General features: G+C 38.3%; 1 long non-coding RNA gene across 1 annotated transcript; it reads left to right on the top strand.

Moving 5' to 3' along the window:
- Positions 1-2,579: 2,579 nt before the first annotated feature.
- On the top strand, positions 2,580-17,875 carry LOC142055718 (uncharacterized). Its single transcript, XR_012660002.1, has 3 exons — positions 2,580-2,836; positions 3,584-3,817; positions 15,253-17,875. It is a non-coding gene; the product is annotated as an uncharacterized LOC142055718 (long non-coding RNA).
- The last annotated feature ends 8,289 nt before the right edge of the window (positions 17,876-26,164 follow it).

The raw sequence follows: 26,164 nt of genomic DNA, 5'->3' as shown, positions 1-26,164 counted from the left end.
AGGTTAAGGAATCTATTTATTCTTTCTACTAAATTTTACTGTGATTTTTGTCTTCTTTGCATGTTCCTTACTGGTGTTGTATTAAACACCACTTTGCTGGTAAGGTTCATAGAATGGCCAAGGGCTGAGGGCAGATCCAGCTGCTATTAAAGCTGACATGATTTGGACTGTGGCTGAGATAACCTTTTTCTTTTAAAGTTTGATATAACTGTTTTTTTAGTCAGCCTTTCCCTTAAAGTTTGATTCAGCTACACACTGAAGTCCATCAGAAGACATTGTCTTCAGCTGAGTTGGATCAGGCCCTCAAGGGCACAGTAAGCATGTTTACACCACGGGTAGCAGCAGCTGTATATTTTTTTCTTTGAAGAAATAGTGGACTTCAACTTTCTGAAGAGGAAGCTAAGACTGATATTCAGTACCACCATACTAAAAAGTTAAATTTAAAAAAATGTAAAAATTTAGGATAATTAGATTTCTATCCTGCTTTTGTTAAAAAGTACCCAACTTATGAAATAAATACAATTGTTTTCACTGGGAAAGTTGGCTGTTCTTTTGTGATCTGAAATATTATTCTCTGTGAATAAAGATGGAATCTACTTGTACAGGTTTTTTTCAGATAAACTTTTTATATAGATATCCACATAATTTATATTTATAAATGGAGCTGTTTAAATTTGTTCATTTGTTGAAGGAGGGAAAAAGCACAAATCTTGCAAAATATTAAACATGCAATTTTGTGAGTACCTTATTTTAATGTTGGTAGTAAATATCCATTAATTTAGAGGAAGTTGAATTCATTACTGTGTCATGTATCTAGCTGATACAATGCCACACAGGGATTTTATCCTATTTTACTTTATTTTATTTTAATTTTTATTCTGTGTTACCTAGAGGCTACAAATAATGCAAAAATTACATTTTTCCAGGAACATTACAAGAAACAGCAGGAACCACAAAGCAACAGAAAGTCCTTGAATTAAGGATCATCCAGTTTAAATGAAGGGAAACCTTTTTTTTCCTGATTTGTAGAGTTAGAAAATTTCTTCTGTGATGTATGGGAATTAACTGCACCAAAATTACTGTAATTCACATTCTAAAAATAGTGTTATAGAACTGTCTTGTTGCATTTCTTCACCATTGTGTAGAATTATATCCCTCCCCTGCAGAGCTACCTAATTCTCTCTATGTATAACAATGCACACCTTACCTATTGGGTTAGGTGTCTGAAGAAGGTATTCTAATCTTGGTCTTTAATACCAGTCACACAAAAAAACCAATTTCTTTTAAATTCAGTGATTCACAATATAACTTGGACACTTTTATTTTTTAAAAAAATGGTATTTATAAAAGAACTGTGAAAGGAAAAAATAGAACCGTGTTAAAGCTCTAAGTAAGCATGTAAAATGTAAGATTTAAAAAAGAAAAATAAAAGTTAAATTATTAATCCAGTTTTATTATAATATTTATTATATGTTCCTGAACTACTTTTCCTCAGTCTGAGTATAGTTTATATTATTATCTCTTCTCATTTTGTGATGCGTGGACTTATGTTTAATTACTTTTCTTAACGTAATATTATTCATTTTGTCCCATTCCCCCTGCTTGCCCCCACAATCATAGCTGTTTCACATAAAACTGTGAATTTATTTCCATAAGATCTTGTAAGATGAACAGTGTATTATCCCCGTTTTACTAAGTAAGGTTTGTTGCCTTTGATTGATTTAATTCAAGAGTATCTAGAAATTCTAGCTGTCCAGTATAAGAAATGCAGGCTCTGATTTTGCAGAGTGTTTATATTGCATTTTATACATTCAAAGCACAATCTCTATTGACTACATTTGCACTTCCTATAAATCAGACCCTACAGTCTCAGTTAGACACCTAGAAAATGAGAAATGTGTAGTTGGTACTCTCCTCTGAAAAACTGAGTTTCAGTGACATAACTACAATCAGAGAATTATATTCCCATGCAAGAACTCTGCTGTCTCAGTCACCAGGTAACTGCTTTAACTAGAAGGCTCTTCTTTCTTTTTATGCAGTCTTTCAAAGGTGGAAAATTTAGATCCACTCTGTGGATCATATCAAGCAATATAAAATAACTAGTGGCACCTGTGAGTTGTCATCCCTTGTGAAATTCAGTACACCAGATGGGTGAGACACACACTTACTTAATGGATTTCAGAGGTATTTGCTTACAGGGGAAGGCAATCTCTGCTAAAGATGGACAAAATCTCTTAGGAATTAAGCAGAGATCTAAGGAAGATTCTGTACAAACTGAACTGTTTTCAAATTTGAGCAGATTTTCATGAGGACTTAAAGAGATTTCATCACTTTAATTTCTCAATCAAAACAGGTTTTGTTTAAAAAAAAATTAACAACCTTGTTTTACATGTTAGTAGAATGATATGTTTGTGTCATGGCCTTATTCTTTGAAACAGATACACTGCTCAGGTTATCTGTTTGGGGAGGAGGGATCTTTGTTGGTTTTAATAGACTGAGATAATATGCATTGCAAATGTCAATAATTATTTTTTGTTAAACTATAACCAACTACAAATACCTAGAGACCTATGTTTTTGTTGCATCCTAATGACAAGGTAGCGCTAACGTGCCTCTGCCACGTTAGAAATTTAGATGACTCTCAGCATTAAATTAAGAGAGGTGACTGGAAGTGCACAGCTTTCAGGCCCCACAGTAGGCAGTTTTCAGTTGATTATTGAAGTTATTAGGGACAGCTTGATTGCAGCTACAGGTAGCAGCTTATAAGGTTTCTGCTTTTGCTATTTCTAGTGTTTTCCTGGCTAGTATGTGTGGAGTGGAGAAAGAAAACTCAAAGGTAATATAGTTCTTTCCTAAAAGTTATAAGAAGCTGTAAGAGCAAACCTAGGGCAGTGGAATGAGGCCATACGCATATTGATTTTAGTTTAGTTTAGATCTTCTTACCTGTCTGGGCACCCAGTCAAAGGAATCAAATCTCAGTATGGAATCTTATCCTGGATTCATTATCAAGTTTAGAGGAAAAATACTTCTGACAGAGCTCTTGTTCATATTTTAACTAATAATAGAAAGCTGCAGCTCATCTGAGAAATTGTCAATCTAAAAATAAAAAATGATGGAGATTCAGCCACTGAAAACATCTGGGGAAATAATTTGCTGCAAACTTAAAACATCAGGTGGCTCTCAGCTTTTGATTAGATGAAGTAACATCAGGAAAAGTAAATAGTGCTATCATTTTATCTCTTATTTCTGCTTTATTCCATTTAATGTACTGAAAACACAAGTATTCTGCATTTCAGATGCATTTTGACAGCATGCGATGGTGAATGGTGTACTGGAGTTCAAGAAGACTATGATATTCTAGGACAGAAAATAAATAAGACATTATTGTTAGTATTTATCCATTGCCATTTTGTTGTCAGACTAGGGTCATCTTATCTGGAGTAGGGCACTGACAACAGTCAATATCAAATAGTAATTTTCTGGGCTAAAAGTGACACTTTTTTGTAGTGCCTTAAAATATTAGAATCCTTAGTTTGATTTAAACATTGTGGTGTAATGTGGTATAAATATTTCTTAATAATAGCCACTACCCAGTGAAATGAAGTCTAGTGAAATACTCCTCCTGTGGCTTCTGGGAAGAATCAGGAAGCGGCTTTTGATGTCTAAAACACAGAAGAAATATAAATAATGCTGGGGAACAGTAGTAAAATATTGCAAGGGTCTTTCATGAAACAGACGTCGTTACTTGCCAAAGCCTTCACAATTAGGTGCAGTTTTAATTTTGAAAGATATCTCCTTTTCAATATTCTTGAACAAGGTACGATCATCATCTCTGCTGAATTGTTTGACTCTAACTGAATGCAGAACAAAAATCTTTGTCAATACTGCTGACACCTGTACTAAATTTCTTTTCTGGCTTTGAATGTGCTTTCAGATATAAATCAGAATTTCAATTATGATTTTTATAGCCTTGCATAGTCTGAGATTTGGGTTTCTAAGAGCTCATTGTCATTCTTCACAGAATCATAGAATCACAGAATGGTTGGGGATGGAAGGGACCTCTGGAGGTCATCTTGTCCAACGCCCCTGCTTGAGCAGAGACACCCAGAGCAGGGGGCACAGGAATGTGTCCACCCAGGTTTTGAATGTCTCCAGGGAAGGAGACTCCACAGCCTCCCTGGGCAGCCTGTTCCACTGCTCGGGCACCCTCACAGGAAAGATGTTTTTCCTCATATTGAAGTGGAACTTCTTGTGTTCCAGTTTGTGCCCATTGCCCCTTGTCCTGTCATTGGGCACCAGTGAAAAAGAGACTGGCCCCATCATCTTGACACCCACCCTTCAGATATTTCTTCTCTTGTCCAGGCTGAACAAACCCAAGCCTCTCAACCTTTCCTCATAAAAGAGATGCTTCAGTCCCCTGATCAATTTCTTCTTGCTGTCAGTTACGAAGCTGGAAGGTTTGGACTTAAATACTTGTGTAGCTTTTGTATGCTGATAATGCTAGGATTATTTATTATTAATTACCGATCTAGTAGAGCCTTATGTATCTATGCCATTCAAACAATAGCCACGACAACAAATACATGTAAAGGCATGAAAAATATAACACAAATCCAGTTTATATATAGTGCCTTTCATTTAGGACAGCAATATAAACTGTTGCTTCAAGAGCTGTTATCCTGCTATAAGCTCTCCCTGTTCAGAGGCTTTCTTGATATAGTCAGAGTGGCAACACATTCCTTACCTAGACAGGATTTCTTAGGTCTGGGATCTGAAAATCTGGTCATATTATGTCTTAATAAATGAGTGTAACTCATTTACCTTCATCTTGGCTCCCAATATTCAATGGTAAGGACTCACAGAGACAGCCCCATGACTTAAAGATTCACTTGCATTGCCAGAGTTTGAGTGATGCATTAGTACTAGCTACTCTGTTAGAAAAAAAACAAAAGGAAGAACAAAACATTGTCCACTGTATTGTCTTCTATGCACCATTTGAAGGACTCAGTACTGCATGTCCTGTGTTCAGGCAGGGGGCAGGAGCAGCATCCACCTATGTTCAGCAGAGGATCTATGGAGATGTTATTTCCTTCCCTGCCCTAGGGATGTGCCCCAATTAAAGCCTTTTTTATTATTCATTTTTACAGTGCTTAGTACAATGTCTGGAAAGGATAGTTTGACCACTGACAGCAAATGAAATTGTGACTAATTATTCCACTGCATCCTGATTACATGCCAGCTTTTACTCCTTTTTTTTCACTTAACCCTAGAAAAATATTGGAATTATCTCAAACTTAATGAAGTATAAGACCATATGTAGTAATTGCCCCTTCCAAACCATTCTGGGTAGAGTTAGAAGTGGTCTATTAAGATCTTAGGATCCAAAACCTTAGGATCCTACCAACAGATACATATGGTGTTATTTTTAAAAATTGGCTTCAGTGCATTTCTAGAATTAACAACTTCCCTTTAACAGTACAGTCTGCTGTTAGATATAGCAGTACTCCTACTTAGTACAGTCACTTGAGCAAGCAAGCACCCAGTTAATGGAGCACATGCACTGCTGTGACAATGGAGTGTGCTTTGAGACAGAAGTTCGTGTAATGCTGACTGGCCTCCGTTTTTGCATAGAAAACAATGAAAAGGCTACTCTAGTAATTTGGCTAAGGGCTATAGAAACCTAATTAGAAATGTTCAGTCCCACAAGGGCACAAAACAGTAGCTGGAATCAGCTATTTAAATATTCATTTCTACCCCTAAAAAGGGAGAAAAAACCATCTAATTTTGTAAAGCCTTTGCATATAGGGAAAAAAGATGATAATAAAATTATTGATTAGTGGTCTGTGATTACTTCACTATATCCTGCAAAGTTAAAATCAGCATCACAGTAGAGCACTGAATATTTAGTGCTCTACTGTGAGGCTGAGTTTAACTTTGCAAATGATATATAATATAAAAAATACTCAATTTATGATAGATATTTACACTTTAATTATTGTAGGGGTTGTTTTTCCTTCTGCATAACAGAAACTTTGATATGTAAAAATGGCTAACCATAAGTTGATTAATTTTTTTCTTCATTTACATTATTTCTTAGAGGTGTTGAAATAAGCATGCCTGGTTTTCCCTTTTTTCAGTTTCTCTTTTGTGATGCAGAATGAACTGAGGAACTGGGAAAAAAAGTGCTTTTTTAATCCCTTTCTATTATTTGCTGACAGCAATATTTTTCTGGTGATATTAAAACATAACATAGAAAAGTGTGTTATTTGATACTGAATGCTGTCAGTTAAAATTGAGTAGCAGCTGCTGGATTTGTGTCTCATGCTAGTTAAAAATAATACAGTGTAATTCAGCCACTAGAGTTAAAAAACACAGCTAGCGATAGTCTTGCTTTTGGTTTATAGTTCTATATGTTCTCAGCATTTTATGTAACTCACTATTAAATCATTCACAATCATCAGCCTATTTTTTCCCCCTTTTTCCTTTTCCTTCCAGGGTATTTACTTTTTCTGTAATGACTTAAAAATAAAAGGTACACTGTCTCTCCTTTTGACTTTCTTGGATAATCCCAAAACAGCTTGAATTCATATTTTAGCTCAGGAGGTTTGCTTCTAAAGTCTCAGTTCAAATTTGACCTCAGGCTTCATGCAGCTCACATAACGGTAGGAACAATGGCCATAGGAGGTAAACAGTTTTTAATGATATTGTTCACAGTGCCGGTACCATTAGGGGCACCATCCTTAGACTGCAGTAATGCAAGTGGTTCTGTTAAATGCTACTTTTTTCATAGGTCATGCCATGCAAATGAGGAATAAAAATAATATAATTTTCTTTGTCATCATTTTACTGTTTTATGCCACAAACCAGAAGACAGTCAGATCTTGTGTTTTTCCCTTGTGTGTATTGTAGCTCTTTCTTCTTGTTGCTGGCATTTCACAGAATCACAGAATGGTAGGGGTTGGAAGGGACCTCTGGAGATCATCTTGTCCAACCCCCCTGCTTGAGCAGAGACACCCAGAGCAGGGGGCACAGGAACGCGTCCACCCAGGTTTTGAATGTCTCCAGGGAAGGAGACTCCGCAGCCTCCCTGGGCAGCCTGTGCCACTGCTCTGGCACCTGCACAGGAAAGAAGTTTTTCCTCATATTGAGGTGGAACTTCTTGTGTTCCAGTTTGTGCCCATTGCCTCTTGTCCTGTCATTGGGCATCACTGAACAGATACTGGCCCCATCCTCTTGACACCCATGCTTTAGATATTTATAAGTATTGATGAGATCCCCCCTCAGTCTTCTCTTGCCCAGGCTGAGCAAACCCAAGTCTCTCAGCCTTTTCCAGAAGGGAGATGCTCCAGTCCCCTGATCATCCCAGGGGTACTGAGAAGCCTCCTACACAATTAAATTTCCTTTCATAATTATTTTCCTCTTTATCATCATCATTATCTTTGTCACCATCATCATCGATTATGGTTTGCAGATGTTACATAACTCTTTTGTCAAAACCTGTGTCCTTAGAGGTGTCTCTCCCTCATATCATTATATGTATTGCTTTTGATTTGGATTGACTGGATTTAGAAAGGATTAGACGTGCTTCCAGACAGCAACAAAGTCTCAAAATTTGTTAAAATTGCTTACTGACATTTTCCTTTATGTTTCTGGTCCAGTTGCTAGCCGAATTAAAAGTACAGGATTACTCACCCTTAAATTAGAACACACTTGAAATCGGTGTGTATATTTTGAGAGGGTTTTTTTTGACTAAACTACTTTCTTCCAATTGGATTCTTTCCTTCCATGGAGACCTTTAGGTTAGTTATCAGAGTAAATTCCTGCAGAGTCTTGTTTACAGTGGTTTCCCCAGGCCATTTCAAAGATAATCCTAAGAAGAAACAGGCTACAACATCACTGGTAGCCTCAGGAAATTCCCAGTAGATTATTTTTTTTTACTTTTTCAGGCATGGGAACTGGCTACTGATTTACTTGCAATTTATTAATATCAGCAGTACAACATATAATGACATGTGCTAAAATGGCTCCATTCCATGACCTATCCTCTGAAAACATAGTTGTCTATTTTCTTGTCCTATACCCATGTGTCTTAAAGAAGGCTGAGTCGTCCTGTAACACCCTGGATAAGCCTAAACTACCTACTCTCTGAGTAGCTCTGCTCAAGCCCAAAGGGCAGCTACTTTGTTGTACATTGTAAATTGCAGCGTGGACTAGAACATAGCCTCCTCTGCCTGGCTGTCACTAAACCACAAAGGAACTCGGCATGATCACAGGAAAGAACTTTAAGAATATTGTAGAGCATTAGGACAATTACAGGTGTGTGCAGATGCACTGAAATCTTTATCTCTTAATAAATGCTCTAAAAAGATTTATACAACTCAAAAATGTCTAGATTTTTTCCCCCTCTCCCTGCTCTCCATAGTGAATGGCTCAGTGTAAAAATAAAGGAACGCTTAGTGCTACTAGCAACGAGCATAATGAGAACAAGGTATTGAATATGTCAGAGAGTGTGCGGCACCTTTGATAACCCAGGCATAAACCAGGGCTCTGATTACTGTAGCAACTATCTGAAGAAAGAAGTTCCCCTGCTGAACTTATCTTTTGGCTTTAAATGTAACACTAACCTTGCATATTCAGCAGAATTTGCCTTTCAAAGCCACATCCATGCTTTCTGCTTCCAGAAAAATAATGTACTGAATTGTTTTCATGCACTCGACAATCAATTAGAAGAACCCATTCCAAGGAAATATATATACTTATATATAAAAGCTACCAAGCTGCTCCTTTGCTACTCCTTTGGAAGGTTGTTTCATTGGTTACACCGTGCTTCAGATACTATGACATGCTGCATTTTCATGTACTTTTTTATGTACTTGACTTGTTTGTGGTGCCCAAGCAGAATGCCTTTGTAAAAGAGTACTTTTCCAAATAAAGAACTTTGGTCATTAGATTTCGCAGAGAATCCCACACCAGAGAACTCCAGTGTAATGAAAACCACTTGACTGCAGACATTTGGTGGTAATATTCATAGCCAGAGATGGACAGCAAATTAGGCCTGCTGTGTTACATGCATTGTCCTGCTAGTGTGAGGCATATTAACTGAATTCGACTCCACAGTCAATAGATTTCTTTCCTCCTCTTAAATGTATAACTCACTGGTGGGCAACAGAGACAGCAGGAAGCAGAAGGACAAATGGAGAAAGAATATTATAATTATGCACAATACATTTTGAATGCTTGTTATCTATGATCATTTGATCATTTTGAATTTTAGAATGCAACAGTGAATTTTGCAGTCTTGTAGAACAGGAAAAAAGATTAGAATTGGGTTATACTTAAAAGATACACATATTGATTATGATGTTCAGAAAAATGTAAATAGTTCTACATCTATTTAAAAACATTGCCACTAACGGGGGAATTAAACAGCTGTGTTAAAATAGCATTAAAGCAGCAAAACCTTTCACTAAATGGCAGAACATTATTATTTGCTTTTCATAATTAGCTTTAGAATAGAAATAACTGAAATTCAGACATTTTTGTCCTATTACATTTAGTAGCAAATGAAATTACATCTCAGAAGGTTCCAACAGAATGGCTTAGTCATGTATTTTCAAAATAATATATTTTAAATGTTTATAACGTTTGTTAAGTTTGAGTAAATTTTTATGGCGGGACAAAAATCACATTCCTTACATCAAAATGGCAGTCTGTCTCCTATTTCAAAAGTTTTGTCCTTTCACCAAGAATAAAGATGTTGCTGTTACTCGTTGCTGCTACTAGTTTCTAACAGCAGTGTATTTTCCCTATTCATCTTCTTGGAAATGGTCAAGATTTAACTGATACTTCCACAAAACCTCAGGTGGTGACTTGGACAGTATCTCCCCATATTTATTATTGTGCTAAGCTGCAAGCAGCCAAAACCAGATATTAATTAGGGAAAGGGATAGGAAGCTTAGCTGTAGGAGATAGCTTTCAAGACTGTTCTGCAGAAGTCCATTATCAATTTTATACCAATTTCCATCCTAAGTGTATCATCCTATTAACAGTTCTTTCATACTCCATTAACCCATCCTTCTTAAAGTTAAGTATTGTGTAGAGCAGAGTACAAACCCCTTGGGATACAGGGCTACTCTATGAATTTGTACGCTACTACACATACTGGGACTCATGCCTGGTTGGGACTTATAGCTAGTCCGGCAGTAGCTGTCAATGCATTTTGATAAATCGCACATTAAGGATTATTCAGACTAGAGGTGGGAATTGTGCTACACTGTACTGTTGCTGTTGGTTTGTCCATGTAACAGTTCTCCTACAACAGGTTTCCTCTTTCATGATGCGTTTTTTCCTTTCTATCAATATGTTTCCTGTTGTAAGACCCACAGCCTACCCTCCTTCATAGACAAGATTCAATAATTGACAGACACTTTAACTGATATTCAGAAATTAGTATTTTAATTCATTTCATACATTTGATTGTCTTTCAGTGAACAAATAAATATGGATAATTTTCAAACCTGGCCTCCGATACTATAAAACTAGATTTTAAGGCAGTCCAATTTATATTACAAACCCAGAATGTTAAATGTTCACCTTAAAATAAAATCCTGATCTAGGCATACCTTTAAAAGGAAAATCTTTTCCATCTGTCAGATTCTGGAGACGTGTTTATTTGTCTAATTTCTTTCATGTGTGCTATTTTACAGCATTGAATTATTTAAGCAGTGAAGGATCCTTTCACCATTCAGATTACAGAATGGATGGTTGTCTCAGAAAGAACCAGGGAGAGGGCAAAGCATGAGTCTATGTGGACCTGACAATTTACCGTAGAAATTCAATGAAACTTAATTCTCATTCAACAATTTCTGTATAATATTGCTGGTGAGGTAAATGACACTAAATTAAGGATATTATTAATCAGAGAATTTGAGATATTAAGTACAAAGCCAAAACCTATTTTATTATAGCGTCTCTACAAACGTTAGCTTATTCAGGATACATCATCATTTGCATGGTCACTTTGGTTCCTGAAAGCTTTAGAGCTCTCCTCTATAGAAGTGAATATGCTGCAATTCAACAGGTATTGGGAACCTTGTGGTGTTCCATCAACAAATGGGGGAGGGAGAATCACCTTGGTGATTCAAGATGTTTTCTTAAAAAATCTTTTTTTCTAGTCTTTTTTTCATCTTGGCTTCATCTGTTGTGAAATGTAGACACTTCTGACTTCTCATATTAATATAAGCCTACTTCATAAATATACTTCAAGTACAGGTCTGTCAAAGCAATACATTACTTCAGCTCTCACAGTATGAGCTATAAATAGTATGGAATTGCAGCATATAATACACAACATTGCACAAAGACTACTAATATTGATCTCAAATCTTAAATATTTTTTGTATCTTTCTTAAGGTATTATTTTGAGGTTCTTGTTGCTGTTGTTCTTGTGATTTAACTACAATTGTGAAAATAAATATACTTTTGATCGACAATCACTATTTCCAGCTTAGAATGGCAGTGGCATTTTTCTCCTGAAGCCAAGGCATGGTTGTTTGTCTTCAATTCTGTTGAGGCACTAGAGACAATTATAATGAATGAAAATACATGAATGTGCTCAGTCTGTCTTCAGAAGTGATTGTAGTGGAGACATCAAGCAGATGACATGCTGAGATCATTTGTTCTATATTAGGTTTTAGTGTCTTGCGGGCAGGACAAAGCACCTGATGGCAGGGATAGCACATAGCACTAACAGTAATTATGTGACCGAGCTAATTATTTTATCAGCTCAATGTGAGCAATTTTTTCTCATCTTGGTGTCACACTACTCCATGACAGGAAAACTAAGTTCAGCTGAAATCCCATCTGTGTTCACACTATTATGCACTTCCTCCAGGTTGGCTACTACCTGCTGAGCATGACGAATGGCTGCAAAGTACTCAGAAAATAAATAAGTTAGGTACATCTTAAACTTGGAAATGAGCTGGTTTTTTTCACTGCATCCAGGTTACATATATTTCTCTTTAAAGAAAAAGGTGTTGCTTTTCTAAGGTGAAACTAAAAAATATTCAATTGCCCTTCTTATTTAAAATCAGCCAGGCTACTGCAGGACCTGAGCATCTTAAATCACCCAGCTGTTACTTAAATCCTAGCATTTCTCAAGTACAATGAAAGAAAAAAACAATTTCTACTATGGCTTATGATTTAAACAACTAGCATTAACAAAGGAGGTACTATCCCCCTTCCTTCCTATCCCATTTATTAATGAGGGACTGAAATAGTGGAAGTATGCCTATACCAAGAACAGCAATCCAGCTCCATCAGCATGATGCCTACACAGATAAATTAGCTTAGAACGAGTACCACACAAATGCCAACAAACTGCTTGTGGGCACTTGCACTAGCATCCCTGTGCTGTATGCATGTACTAGCAAATTAAGCAGCACAGTGAACTAGCCACTGTTAGAACAATCTTCAGCAGTTTCTGCCTCAGATTTAATCTCTCAAACGATTCATAGGCACAGAGCCAGACTAAAACAACTAGGATCAGATACAGAAAATGGGATCTGGCACGTTTACTACTATAAAAAAAAAAAGTAATTTTACTATTATAGGTATATTTGCAGAAGGCTGTTGAATAATATACTGAGTATCCATGAGACTAAAATGGGAATGGAGTCCCTCATTTTCTACTTCTGGGAGTACCTTTTCAACCATGAAACTGGACAAACCTCATTTCTTCCCTGTGGCTGTTCTCTTTCAATGTCTTCTGCCAAAAAGGGAGAGTTCTGATTGAATATCTGCAATCACAGATATTGCTATATTTGCAAATTCTTTCCTCTCAGGTTACGAAAACTGTCATTTTAGAAGTACTTTGAAGAAACTCATGTTACTGAGGAATGTCAAGAAAATAACCTTACCTGCAGCAGTATTGTCAGGGCTTGACACTGGATGTGAAACAAAAAAAGGTCAGGAAGTCAGAACTCAGTTCACTTTAGCGAACAGCAAACCTATTTCAACCACTTTGACAAAGCATGGTGGGTCTAGAGGTTCATCTGCTCTTGAAAGCTTTTCAACCTGTGCATTTTGATCCCTCATACATGCAGCCAGACTCACTGGAGAATGAAGCAACTCCTACCTTTCTTCTGAAATGGACAACAGAAGGTCACATCATCAAGAGCTAACAAATGTCACAAGAGTTATTGAAAGTCCCGATATTTTTCCATCTCTTCCAACTTTTACCTGAAACCTGGCTAAAGAAGTTTTGAATTCAAGCAATTGATCTTTACCTGAGGGCTTGTCATTGATAATTCTTCTATCTATGAAAACTCCTACTGCACTTTTCTGTCTGGTTTCATCCCAAAGTTTACTTGTGACTAACGTGCTTTAGTAATAGCTTTTGTTAAAAGTGCAGATGTAAAGCAAAGATTTACTTTTTATCACAAAGGAAGAAGGATTGAAAAGATAGTCATACATTGCAGAAGAAAAGGTACATAAAGCTATAGGAATAACAAGCGAACAGCAAACTCAAAGACTTGTTTACCCTTTTTAAAGTGAAATTAAAGTAAATTGATAAGAACAGATTTACAACTGATGACAAAACATCTGTTTTTCACAGTGGAAATCTGTTTAACTGGTAGAACTCATTGCCATAGTATGTTACTGAGTTCAAAGGCTTAGTAAGCCTTAAAACAACTAACCATTTACATGGTTAATGGGAACACCCACTATTGTATTAGGTAGAAAATAATTATTTCAGAAGGGGAATAGATCCTCATTTTTTATACAGACACATATCATTAGCTGACAAGGATTAAGAAACAATTTCCATACAGACCAGTTTACAGACAAGTTTACCTCAAAGAAGTGTTCTTATAACTGGGATTTTGGTTTCCTGGTGAATAAAAGAAAAAAAGAAAAAAGAATCCCTACATATCTATGCAAGGAGTCAAACTTGGAAAACAAATGAATGATTGGTGTTATTAAAAGAAAACATGGAGTGTGCCAAACTGAACCTCCAGTTTTATTTGCAAAAATGTTTAAAATGAAATGCATCGTTTGAGAATATTTAAAAGAAAATAATAATTTAAAAAAATATGCAGGCATCAACTTTTAAAGAACTGTCTCTGAGACTGACAGCTGAGGATGCCTTAAGGGCAGGTTACAGGTCCCTTCTTGAGACCCAAGGCTGGCTATTGGCATGTGTGTCCCTCCAATGGCACACAGGCTTTCCAGGACTGACGCACTTACAAGGTTACCCAGGAGGCAGTTCAGGATCAAGTGGTGGGATCAGTCCTGACTACCTGCAGAAGCTACTTTTACAAAGCAGTGTAGGCTGTTAAACCTGCCAACTACTGGGTAGTACACTCATTCAGGTGGTTTTGGGGAGAGGGTTGGGGGAGTTGAGTCGTTGAATTTATTAAATAAAGTTTTAATACTTCTTTTGTTCCCTGTCAATTACACAATATTATGAGGTTTGGGGTTTTTCTTTTCAGTCTGTCCTGTTGAAATTGTTCTCTGTGCATAGAATAATTAAACATGCTTTAGGCCATAGACAAAAAAAATTATTGAGAGCTTGGTGCCTTTTGTGCATTTGCTTATGCATATTTTGTTGTCACATCTCCATTAGGAAAAATAAATCCTAGTTCTAAAACTTTCACCAATGTCACTCATTCCTATTTCACTGTCTTCTTTACCAGTAATATTTTTTTTATTTCACATGTGGATTAAAACACATTTCCATGGTTAAAAAGGAAAAAAAAAATATTGTTCTAAAACACTCCAGAGGTGAATATTTGACCAACTGACATGTTAGTAACCCAGAAATGCATGTTCTACGTCATGCTTTATGTCATTGTGGTTTATGTCATTGTCATGCTTTATGTCATTATGGTTTATGTCATTGTGCAAAGCACCTTAAGCAGACCAGGGGAATATATCCTAAAAGTCCCTGTTCATCTGCATCATTTATAGAATTTAGATAGGGATATTGAGAGAGGCACAGAAAGAAACGTCTGATTTACAGATATCTACAGTGTGATTACATGACAGCGAACCTACACATTCCCTTTGTAATCTGTCTGATATTTATTGTCCTCACTGCTAACTATAACTTATACTAACACTAGTCTAGTTTCATTTCATTAAGGTATCTTTAACCTCCACCATGCATTCTTCACAACTTTGTCCGCACGAGCAGGCTGCAAATTATAACATTATTTTAATATAATTATAGTATATTTCTTGTGTTTATAGGTCATGGAACAAAAGCCGAATTTTGCGAGTGAATTCAGAAGATACAGGCTGTCCCCAAGTGCTGCAAGATGAACCAGTATGGAAGACAACTGACCTGGTTGAACATGGAGCTTTTGCTGGCACTCAGGAAAAAACGAGAGTCTACTGCTTTTGGAAGAAGGGGCAGGTAACACAAGAAGAGTACAGAGACCTTGTTAAGTCCTGCAGGGAGAAAATGGGGCAAGCAAAAGCCCAGCTAGAACTCAATTTGGCCACTGTTATAAGGGATAACAAAAAATGTTTTTACAAATACATTAACAACAAAAAGAGAACCAAAGAGAATCTCCATCCTCTACTGGGCCTGAGGGGAACCTTACCACTGAGGCTGAGGAAAAGGCTGAGGTACTAAATGCTTTCTTTGTCTCAGTCTTTAACAATCAGACCAGTTATTCCCCGCATATTCAGCCCTCTGAGCTGGATGGCAGGGACACTGAGTGCAACAAACCCACCATAATCCAGGAGGAAGCAGTTTATGACCTGCTGCTCCACCTGGACACTCACAAGTCACTGGGTCCAGACAGGATCCACCCAAGAGTACTGAGGAAGCTGGCAGAGGAGCTCACCAAGCCATGCTCCATCATTTACCAGCAGTGCTGGATAACAGGGGAGGTCCTAGATGGCTGGAGGCTTGCTGATGTGACACCCATCTACCAGAAGGGCCGGGAGGAGGATCCAGGGTTGTGGTGAATGGAGCTAAATCCAGTTGGCAGACAGTCACAATTGGGGTTCCTCAGGGCTCAGTGTTAGGGACAGTCTTGTTTAATATCTTCATCAGTGATCTGGATGAGGTGATCGAGTGCACCCTCAGGAAGTTTGTAGATGACACCAAGTTGTGTGGGAGTGTTGATCTGCTTGAGGGTAGGAAGGCTCTGCAGAGGGACCTGAACAGGCTGCATTGAAGGGCCGAGGCCAATTGAATGAGGTTGAGCAAGGCCAAGTGCTGGGTCCTGCACATGGGTCACAACAACCCCCTGCAACTCTACAGGCTTGGGGAAGAGTGGCTGGAAAGCTGCCTGGGAGAAAGGACCCAGGGCGTTCTGGTTGACAGTCAGCTGAACATGAGCCAGCAGTGTGCCCAGGTGGGCAAGAAGGCCAACAGCATCCTGGCTTTTATCAGAGATAGTGTGGTCAGCAGGAGTTAGAAAGTGATCGTGCCCCTGTACTCAATGCTGATGTGGCCACATCTTGAATACTGTGTTCAGTTTTGGGCCCCTGAGTATAAGAAGGACATCAAGTTGCTGGAGTGTGTCCAGAGAAGGGCAATGAAGATGATGAAGGGTCTAGAGCACAAGTCTTATGAGGAGCGGCTGAGGGAATTGGGGTTGTTTAGCCTGGATAAGTGGAGGCTAAGGGGAGACCTTACTGCTCTCTACAACTACCTGAAAGGAGGTTGTAGTGAGGTGGGTGTTGGTCTCTTCTCCCAAGTAACTAGTGATAGGATGAGAGGAAATGTCTTCATTCTGCATCAAGGGAGGTTTAGATTGGGTATTAGGAAAAATTTCTTCAGTGGAAGAGTGGTCAGACATTGGAATAGGCTGCCCAGAGAGGTGGTGGAGTCACCATCCCTGGAAGTATTTTAAAAGATGTGTAGATGTGGCACTTCAGGGCATGGTTTAGGAGACATGGTAGTGCTGCATTGACGGTTGGACTTGATGATCCTAGAGGTCTTTTCCAACCTTAATGATTCTATGGTTTTAATTTTAAGAGATGATATTCTACCCAACTATAGTCTGACTGATCACCTGTAACCAGTGTCCACCAGCACAAAGTTACTTCCTGAGTCCTTAATTTTCTCTACTTGCCCTGGAAGATATCAGTACTAGCTCAGGACCAGGGTTTACACCGCTGAACATAATAATTGCCTTTACTAATCCAGAGCTCGTAAGGAATAACATCATAGTCTTGTTTAATATTATGGACTAAAAGCAACCTCTTTTGCTTTTATTGAAAATGTTCAATAATTTCTCCAGGTATGTATGTAATTTGAGACAATTCTTTATTTATTTGTTTTTTTCTTTCTTTTCTCTTTGGTCATTATAGAAGCTGTGTGATTCAGGAAAAAGGGTATTAATTAAACTCTTCATAGGAACATGAACTTGCAGAAAAGCAAGCTTGCTCTCCTGGCATATCTCTGAACTTTTTCAAGTTTGACATTCACATTTAATCATAGCTATCAAATGAATTAAATGTTATTGTGTTTCTTCTTATAATGTTTTTTCTTTATTATTTTTAAAATACCAGGCAAAGCAGATTCTACATTGTTTGCTCTAACATATTTTTAGAGAAATTATATCGAACTTCAAAAGTATGAGAAGTATACGTCCATCTCCTTATTAGATTGTTACTCAAGAAGCAGCTCAATATTCTTTAAAAAGGTGAACAAATCCAGCTCATTAGCATTTTGATGAAATTAGGAGGAAAGGTCTAGGAACCTGATTGTATTCTGATGCAAAATAACAATAGCAAAGAAGCAAAAATGTATTAGAAGGAGAATTGGAACAGATTCAGAAACTCAAAAGTTGCAGTGGAAAGGATATTCACTTCATTGTGCATGATGTACCAAACATATTTTTGATAAACTCTTTTATAATTGGTTTTAGACTTGGCATCGGGGTGGGGGGTGGGGGGGGAAGAACAAAGGCAAACATAAAAAAACCAAACTCCCACAGTTCCACAGTTGTTAATTATCTCATTTTGTAATAAAATGCTTGCAGTATATTTTTTAAAATAAAAAAATTCTTCAAATAGACTACAGTTCAGCAATGCATATATGTATTGTTTGAATCACATATTCAGTCAGTCATGTGAGAAATGCTTAAATTTCATTAAACAACAGTCTTAATGGGTTTTGTTTGTTTATTTGTTTGTCTGTTTACTTTTAAATGTGGTTTAGTTTCATGGGTGAACGGAGAAGTGAAACAAAACATTATGAGTCATCCTGAACTTCTCTTTTTAGACATTTTTAAATATATTTTTCAAATAGAAGAAATGAGGAAAGTTCTAGGTATGCATGACCACTTCAAAACTTAGAAATTCATTATTTCTTTTGCCACAATGCTAATCTTCAGCCCATTGGTTAAGAAATTCTTCAGAGATGTTCAGAAGCAAGCAACACTTTCCTTACCTTTTACAAATCATGCCTCATCTGTTCATGATTGTAGACTGAGTTGCTTTGTTTTTGCATTTCTAAACACTTTTCTTTCTTCTAACTCAACTTGGATTCAATAGTAACTTCAGGCAACTCAAAGATACATTTGTTTTAAAAAATAGACATTGTAAGATATTTGTTCAGACACAATGCTGAGCCCCCAGGGTTCAAATGGAGCTGAAGACAGTGCAAGAATCACAGACAACATTAGTAAATCACTTCTACTATGTTAGAGAAACTTCCAAATATATATGAATGGTTACTGTGTAGATCTATTCTAAATTATCTGACTGGACTAACATAATTTAGGCCTACCTTTATTCTCATTAAAGGCAATAGAAACTTTGTAATTAACTCTTCAAAGTGGTATTTTACAAATCCCCTTTTTAAAATGGAACTATATATGTGTTTGCCAGCTGACATACCTTAGATGACATAAAGGTATATGTGGCACTGGAGAGAGCAGAGCTACTTGAATAGCTGGCTTCAGATTAAAAACTTACTTTGTCTCCTGCCGTGATCTGTGTTGTTTGGGATCTTAAATGGCAGCCACTTGAGAACACTGGCAGACTGGGCAGTCAGAAGTTCTGATTTACTTCAGATTGTTCTCTTTAACAGTGGCACTTGTTTAGAAATATTTTTTCAAAAGGTTCTCCTTTCAAATTTCTTTTTCAATCTTTTAAGCAGAGACTGCCAGTTTTCATACTCAAAGAAATCTGATCTGACTGAAGATTTATATACTGATATCAAGACACACACATTCACAAACTTATGTGTTCTGCAATAATTTTAAACATAGCTAACAAAACAATCTGTACATGGCTGACTCAGGTTCCTCCAGAAAAACATAATTTACAAGACTGAGTTGGCCCAAAATGTCTATGTACAAAATAATGTTTATAATAAAAATAGGAAAAAAATAATGGCCACTACTTCAGGATCCCAGAAGCAAAATCCACAGAATGAAATAAAAAGGAGGAAAAATAAAAAACTTCTGAAGGTGTGTAATGAAATGTTACAAACAGGGGATTACAATAAAAAGCTAATGGATATAAATCTAGGAGGAATCAATTCTCTTTTCCAATTATATTCAGAGCTTTAATAGGCTCATACCTTTCTGCCAATTTCAGAAAAGTCTGCTGCTGATCAATAGCATTTATTTCAAAGAAGAGAGTAAAGCAAGGGAGAGACGTTGGTGACTGGAGACATGCCTTTTCTCAGAAGGTGGCTGAATAGTCGTATAATGTTGTGTGAAAAATGGAGGCAATATACCAGATACTCATCAGTTCTGTTCATCACTCATAAACCCTTCATTTGCAGTTATACACTGGTTTGTTTATTTCTTTATTTAGCATCTTAAAGAACACAGGTTAGTTCCACCTGTTTGGAACAACGTATTTTCTTGGGTTTTGGGTAGCAGAGAGGCAACAGACTGAGACCCTGCAGGTCCTGATTTTATTCCTGGCTTTCAGAAGTGACCTTATAATGCTTCTGGTTCTGCTGCTCCAGTCCTTGAGATTTCTGATCACATGGAATATCCTCTGCTTTTAAAAAAGTTTTTCTTTATTCCTTTTTGAAAAGCTTTTCCTTTAAAACATTCTTTATTTTTATTTATTTCTCAGATCATGCATCAAAAACTTTCTAGTCTAAATAAAGAAATAATTTTAGGAGCTTCATTTGCTACTCTCTAACCAGTTCCCATGGCTTTCAGCTTAGTTTTCTTTTTTCATCATCCAATATTTCCTTCTGTTGCTCTTCCCAGCACAAAATTGCACCATTACTCATTATTAGCTCACTGAATTCACAGCTCTACCTGTAAATAAAAGAGGGCAGGGAGTGTTCCCTGGCAGAGAGGTGACTGTTCCGTGCCAATAAAATCCCTTACCTCCAGAACAGGGTGGCCATACTGAGACTGCTTATTAAGAGTGATTGCTGGCCTAGGAGATTGGGAGAGTGCTACTTGAGACTGGGCTGAAATCGGGTAAGAGACCTTCATGAATGATCAAGTTCTGGGGCCCAGGCCTGGACACTGTTTAAGTTAGAGCCTCCAGTTCACATCAGAATGGTGGCAGGGTTTAGGTTTTGGGGTTAGGGTTGGTTTTTGCTTTGGGGGTTTCATTTTGGGTTTGGGAGGGTTTGGGTGGTTTTTTTGGTGTTTGTTTTCTTTCTTTTACCAGTCTTAATGTTTTCAGAAAGGTGGAAGACCAGGGCTCCCCAGTGAGGGGAGAAACAATTGGCTTGTTTCTTTCTAACTCTTTTCAGCCAACCAACTTTACGTTCTTTTTTTTTTTTTGCATTTGCTGCAACGGTGAAGGTGTTCTAGCCTGTTGATCTCACTGAAGCCCCAAAGCAAAGAAACGATTGCTACAGTTGTTAAAGGATTGATCAGAAATTACAGCTGGATAAGAGCAGGAGCCTGCCACCACTTTATGCCCTTCCTAGGAAATAGATGGTGCTGCTACCTCTGCTGATTCAGGAATTCCAGCTAAAGAAGAAGGAAAGCGCAGATCAAAATAAAGCTTATAAATGCCTTATATTAGGATGGTTCTTGTGTCCAGGACTAGGATTCACTCAGTGATTTCCTGTAATGAGTTACATCATATCTGGGCATTCTCATGCGTGTATAGGATTTTGCTCTGCCTACAGACTGCAAAATGGGCAGATGCAAGCACATATGCTATGGCCAGGGATGGACAACCACAACTCAGCTGAGACTCAAGACGATCTAGCAGACATTGATTTCAAGCTCATATACCCTGTTTTTTAAAGACTATATTAGTCTGAGCTGATGATGTTAATGCTGATATAGGTCTCCTGAACTGGAGCTAGCTCATATCCTGACTACCTGAGAGTCAGAGGAGCTCAGATTTGCCTGCTCTTGTTTATGTTGTCTTATATCTTTAAGCAGTTAGCCCCAGGATGCCCCCAGCCAGTAGCTGGCTCCAAGAAGTCTGAGTTAATGGCATATGTGTGCAAAACAATGCTTGGAAGCAATCAGTGCCTTGGATTAAAAACCTGCAAATTCTGGTACTTCATAATGGCCAAACAGAATCTGCTGAAATGCTAAATAAAAGCCATGGCTAACTGTCATGGGTTAGCGGCAGCTCAGCCCCACACAGTCGCTCCCTCACTCCCCCACCGGTGGATGGGGAAGAGAATCAGAAGGGTAACGCTCGTGGGTTGGGATAAGAACAGTTTAATAATTAAAATAAACAACAGAAATGCAATGTGAAGGAGAACAACGAGAGGCACAAAGCCCCGGGGGAGGGGAGAGGGGAGAGGGGGAACGAACCGCCGGAACAAACCGCACGTGCCAACGCCGCGCCGCTCCCGAGCCGCAACTGCCCCCCCTTCATGTACTGGTCATGGTGTCACGTGGTATGGGATGAACCTGCCATTGGCCAGTCAGGGTCAGCCGCCCCCACCATGGCCCCGCCCCTCCCGGCTCCCCCCCCCCTCCCCCCACGTGGCAGAGCGCGGGAAGCTGGAAAGGTAGCCGACCCCCACAGTGAGGAGAATTAACCCCTTCTCAGCCAAAACCAGCACATTGAACTACTTCCCACTTTGAGGAACATTGCCTGTTTGAGTACATCTGACTATATATGCCTGACTCATGCAGGTATGTGCTAGATGTTTGGAGTTCTTCTGCTGGTAGATGCCAAGTCTTCATAACTCTTCCTTTAATATAAGGACAGCTTTGCTGTCTGTCTGTCCATACAGTATATCCATATTTGCAGCATGGTGGTTTGATTACTGTGAAATAGTGGTTCAGCGAAAAACACAGTTTAGAGATTTGTAGAGACAACAAAATTTTAAAACAAAATGACTTGATTCTGAAGTCTAAGGGCAGTTGGTTCTGCTAAAATGTGCAGTGAGAAGCAGATTGTGTGACTCACAGGGGAGAGTGACATGGTAAAAAATAACAGCATGATTATTCAGGTATTTTCTTCAAAAATATTTGGAGGAGAAGTGAGCAACAATGTATCCAAAATGCCTAATAAAGAATCTTTTTTATAAAGACTGGAGAGGTTGAAAGTGTGGACAAGTGCTTCTCTTTTCTGTGACACTGCTGTTCATTACAGGTAACAACTACTTGGTATGTGTGCTAGGTGCAACACACAGAAAGTACTTTTTCTTTTATAGCATCAGGCAAATTCAAAAGAAGCTAAACTAAAATGCATGGATGACTGGAGATGTAAAAATGCCTTATGGTTTATTTTGAAGGCATTTGCATACAATAGCACTGGAACTATCTTTTTAAAAAATATCTAACTGTTTTCATTGACTTCTCAATAAACCAACCATACCTTTATACATTGTATATCTTTCAAGCTTTAGAGCAGTCTAAATGTGTGCCTTTAACACTGTCTCCCACAATGTTGTCATATACATCTAACCTGGATGAGTGGACAACCAGATGCATAAAAAACTGGTCAGATATTTGGGCTTTAAAAGTAGTGGTTAATAGGTCATATGCTTTCTGGAGGCTGAAAACTAGTGGGGTACCACAGGGGTCTATCCTGGACCTGTCCCGCTTAAACAATCCCCTAGTGCAGGTGTCATTAACTTTGCAGGTCACACCAAATTGAAGGGGTGACTTGATACACTGGAGAGCAGGGCTGCCATACTGACAGACCTACACAGGATGGACAAAATGGTAGACAAGAACTTCACAAAACCCAGCAAGGACAAATGTGAAGTCCTTCACCTGGAAAAGAAGAATTCTTTGCAAAAGCACAGGCTGGGGACTGACTGGCTGGGGAGCAGCTCTTCTGAAAAACTGGTATAGCAAGTTGCACAGAAGCTACCAGTGCACCCTGACAGGCAGGAGGGTCATCAGCACCCTGTGCTGTATGAACAGGAACACAGGCAGGAGACTCCTCTCTACCCAGCACTCATAAATAGAATATTATGGCAAGTTTTGGATCCTCCAGAAGACACAGACAAACCAAAGTGGATTCAGCAGCCACCGAGATGGTCAGGGAGCAAAGCAAAGCAAGGAGAGACTGATGGACAGGGTCTTGTTCAGCCTGGAGAAGCGACAGCTTCTGGGGGACCTAAGAGCTGCCAGCCAGTACTTTCAGAGACATGATCCAGGCAATGGAGCTAGGCTGTTCAAAGTGGTGCCTGGTCAAAGGAGAGGCAAAGGACATAAATTGAAACAAGAAAAGTTCATATTGGATTTGACTTAAAACCTTCCTCCCCAAGACGATGGTCAAACAACAGACTGTTTGACAATTTGTCATATTACTCAGAGACTGTGCTGTTCCCGTCCTTGAAAGTTTTCAAGACCTAATGGATAAAGCCCTGAGCAATCTGGTCTGACCATAGTGCTGCCCAGGTTTTGAGCAAAAGCTTGGATAGAGACCCCCTGTGATCCTTTGCAACCTCAATGATCCTAAGATCATATATATCTGTATGTGGTTTAAAATGCTGATTTAAAACACATAAGAATGTTCCCCAGTCAGGGACTTATATGCAAGTGTTCAGCTTTTTGTGTTTTATCACTCAATTTTTTAAATTTTTTCCTTCTTTTCTTTTCTTGTTTATTAAGTCCCAATATGGAGCCTTGACTGTATAAAGGAGGACCTGACAACTGCTACCATTGCCTTATAACACCTTAATTTCTTCAACCTAAATTTATCCTGAAAAATAATTAAATCCACAGAAACTAGTGGTATAATACTGTCTTTTCATATTGACTTGAGCACTCTTACTTACTAATCCCCATGCCTAAATATACTTTTTCTAAAATTTTCCAGCCACAACCCGCTTTTAAAATTATGTCTGCATTTATGTTCTTGAAGGCATGTCAGGTTGTATCAACTGTATTTTGTTATATTAGGTAGAAAGACTGAACAATTTGGGAACTTCAGTGACAGCTAGACAAAGTAAATGAATCTGGCATATTTTTCCACATAAACCTATATTTTAAAAGCAGTGTGTTGAGAAACTATGTTACTTGAGATGGCATATGAGTCTAAAGAATACTCTCATGCAACTTTTCTGAACTTTAGAAAGCATTTCAAAACAGATTCAGCTTTTTGGTCATGATTCACTGTGATCAGATAAGTTTGGAAGAGGCACCTGATTCATAAAGCATGTGACTGTTCAGAGAAATTTATAAACAGAGATTTCTTTCCCTTAAGACTGAAGAAAGATACTTTAATATGAGGGACCTGCTTTCCTACTTAAGGCAATGTAACTTCTTGCCACTCTGTGTTCTTACTGTGAACTCCAAGTCAACAGCATTTACTCAAGCTGCATGACATATATCGTAACTTATTGCTTAAGTGATTTAGCAATGTGTTTATATCCTGTCTTTGTCTAGTTTAGTAGGCACAAGAACATTTAGTAATTATTGCTATTTAAAGACTAGTAGCTGATGGATGGTGATGTTATTTTAGTAAATCGTTTCTTTACAGTAGAGTGATGGTGTTGGTTTTTTGTTCCTTGGCAATATAGGGCTTTTTCACATTAGAAATGTGGACTGTATTAACTGTTCTGTAACGACTGTATAGCTGCCTCTATGTGGGTATGGATGCCGTTATATTTGTCAGATGATGATTAATGTAGGCATAGCTATTTCCATAAAGGACATACTATTTATAAGCCGCTTCTGTATCAGTGGAACTTCACCCATGCTACTTTTGCATCCAAGTAATTCTTGTTAATGCTCAGATATGGGATCTTAAGATCATAAGATAACTCAGGTTGGAAAGGACATCAGGACGTCTCTGGCCCAACCTCATGCTCAAAGCAGGGCCAGCTATAAGGCAGCCCATGTTACTTAAGGCTTAGTCTAATTGGATCTAGAAAATTTCTGAGGATGGAGACAGCACCTCTCCGGGCAACATGTTGCACTGTTTGACTCTCCTACGAGCTCCTTGTGTAAACACTCTCTCTCCCCACCCTCCTGTCTTTCTCCCTGTACCCATCCCCCCTCCCTCCCTCAGCGGCCCCTGCTTATCATCTCTTTTCATGGTACTTACTCACCCCTTCCTCTGCTTTTTTGCAAGTGTGTCATCAATTACTCTCTCCTGATAATGTCACTGTCACATCCTCATCAATGTTTCCTTGTATATAATGCCATCAACACACCCATGCTTCTTTTATCCATCAGACATATTATGTATTTTGACTTTCAAATTATTGCATTCATTTCAAAACCTGTCACTTCAGTGAAAATTTTAAGACACAGCATTGCGAACACTTCTCAACACTGAAATTATTTTTGCTTTACTTCCTGCTCTTCTGCATAGATTTTTGAGATTTTAATTTCGATGCCCAAACCTTGTCATAGATAGTACCTGAAATAATACAGCGAATTTTCCCTACCCATGTATGGGCTGCACTCAACCTGCATTCCCATTTTAAAACATTTAAATAAAGAAAGCAACTCCACAGTGCAGCCAACTCAGGGCTGTAGCTGTGATACTTAAAATCAAGTTTCCTCTATGTCCTAAAGTCCAAGTGGGTCCAAGATGGACCCACTGCTGGTGAAGGCTGAGCCCATCAGCGACTGTGGTAGTGCCTCTAGTATAACATATTTAAGAAGGGGGAAAAACCGCTGCAGAACAGCAGCTGGAAGAGGAGAGTAAGAATATGTGAGAGGAACAACCCTGCAGACACCAAGGTCAGTGAAGAAGAAGGGGGAAGGTGGTGCTCCTGGCACCAGAGCACAGATTCCCCTGCAGCCCGTGGTGAAGACCATGGTGAGGCAGG

The sequence above is a fragment of the Phalacrocorax aristotelis genome, chromosome 3, assembly GCF_949628215.1.
Source record: "Phalacrocorax aristotelis chromosome 3, bGulAri2.1, whole genome shotgun sequence".
NCBI classification, from domain to species: Eukaryota; Metazoa; Chordata; class Aves; order Suliformes; family Phalacrocoracidae; genus Phalacrocorax; species Phalacrocorax aristotelis.
The sequence above is the reverse complement of the archived record's forward strand: the minus strand, read 5'-3'. Positions and strand labels throughout refer to the sequence as shown.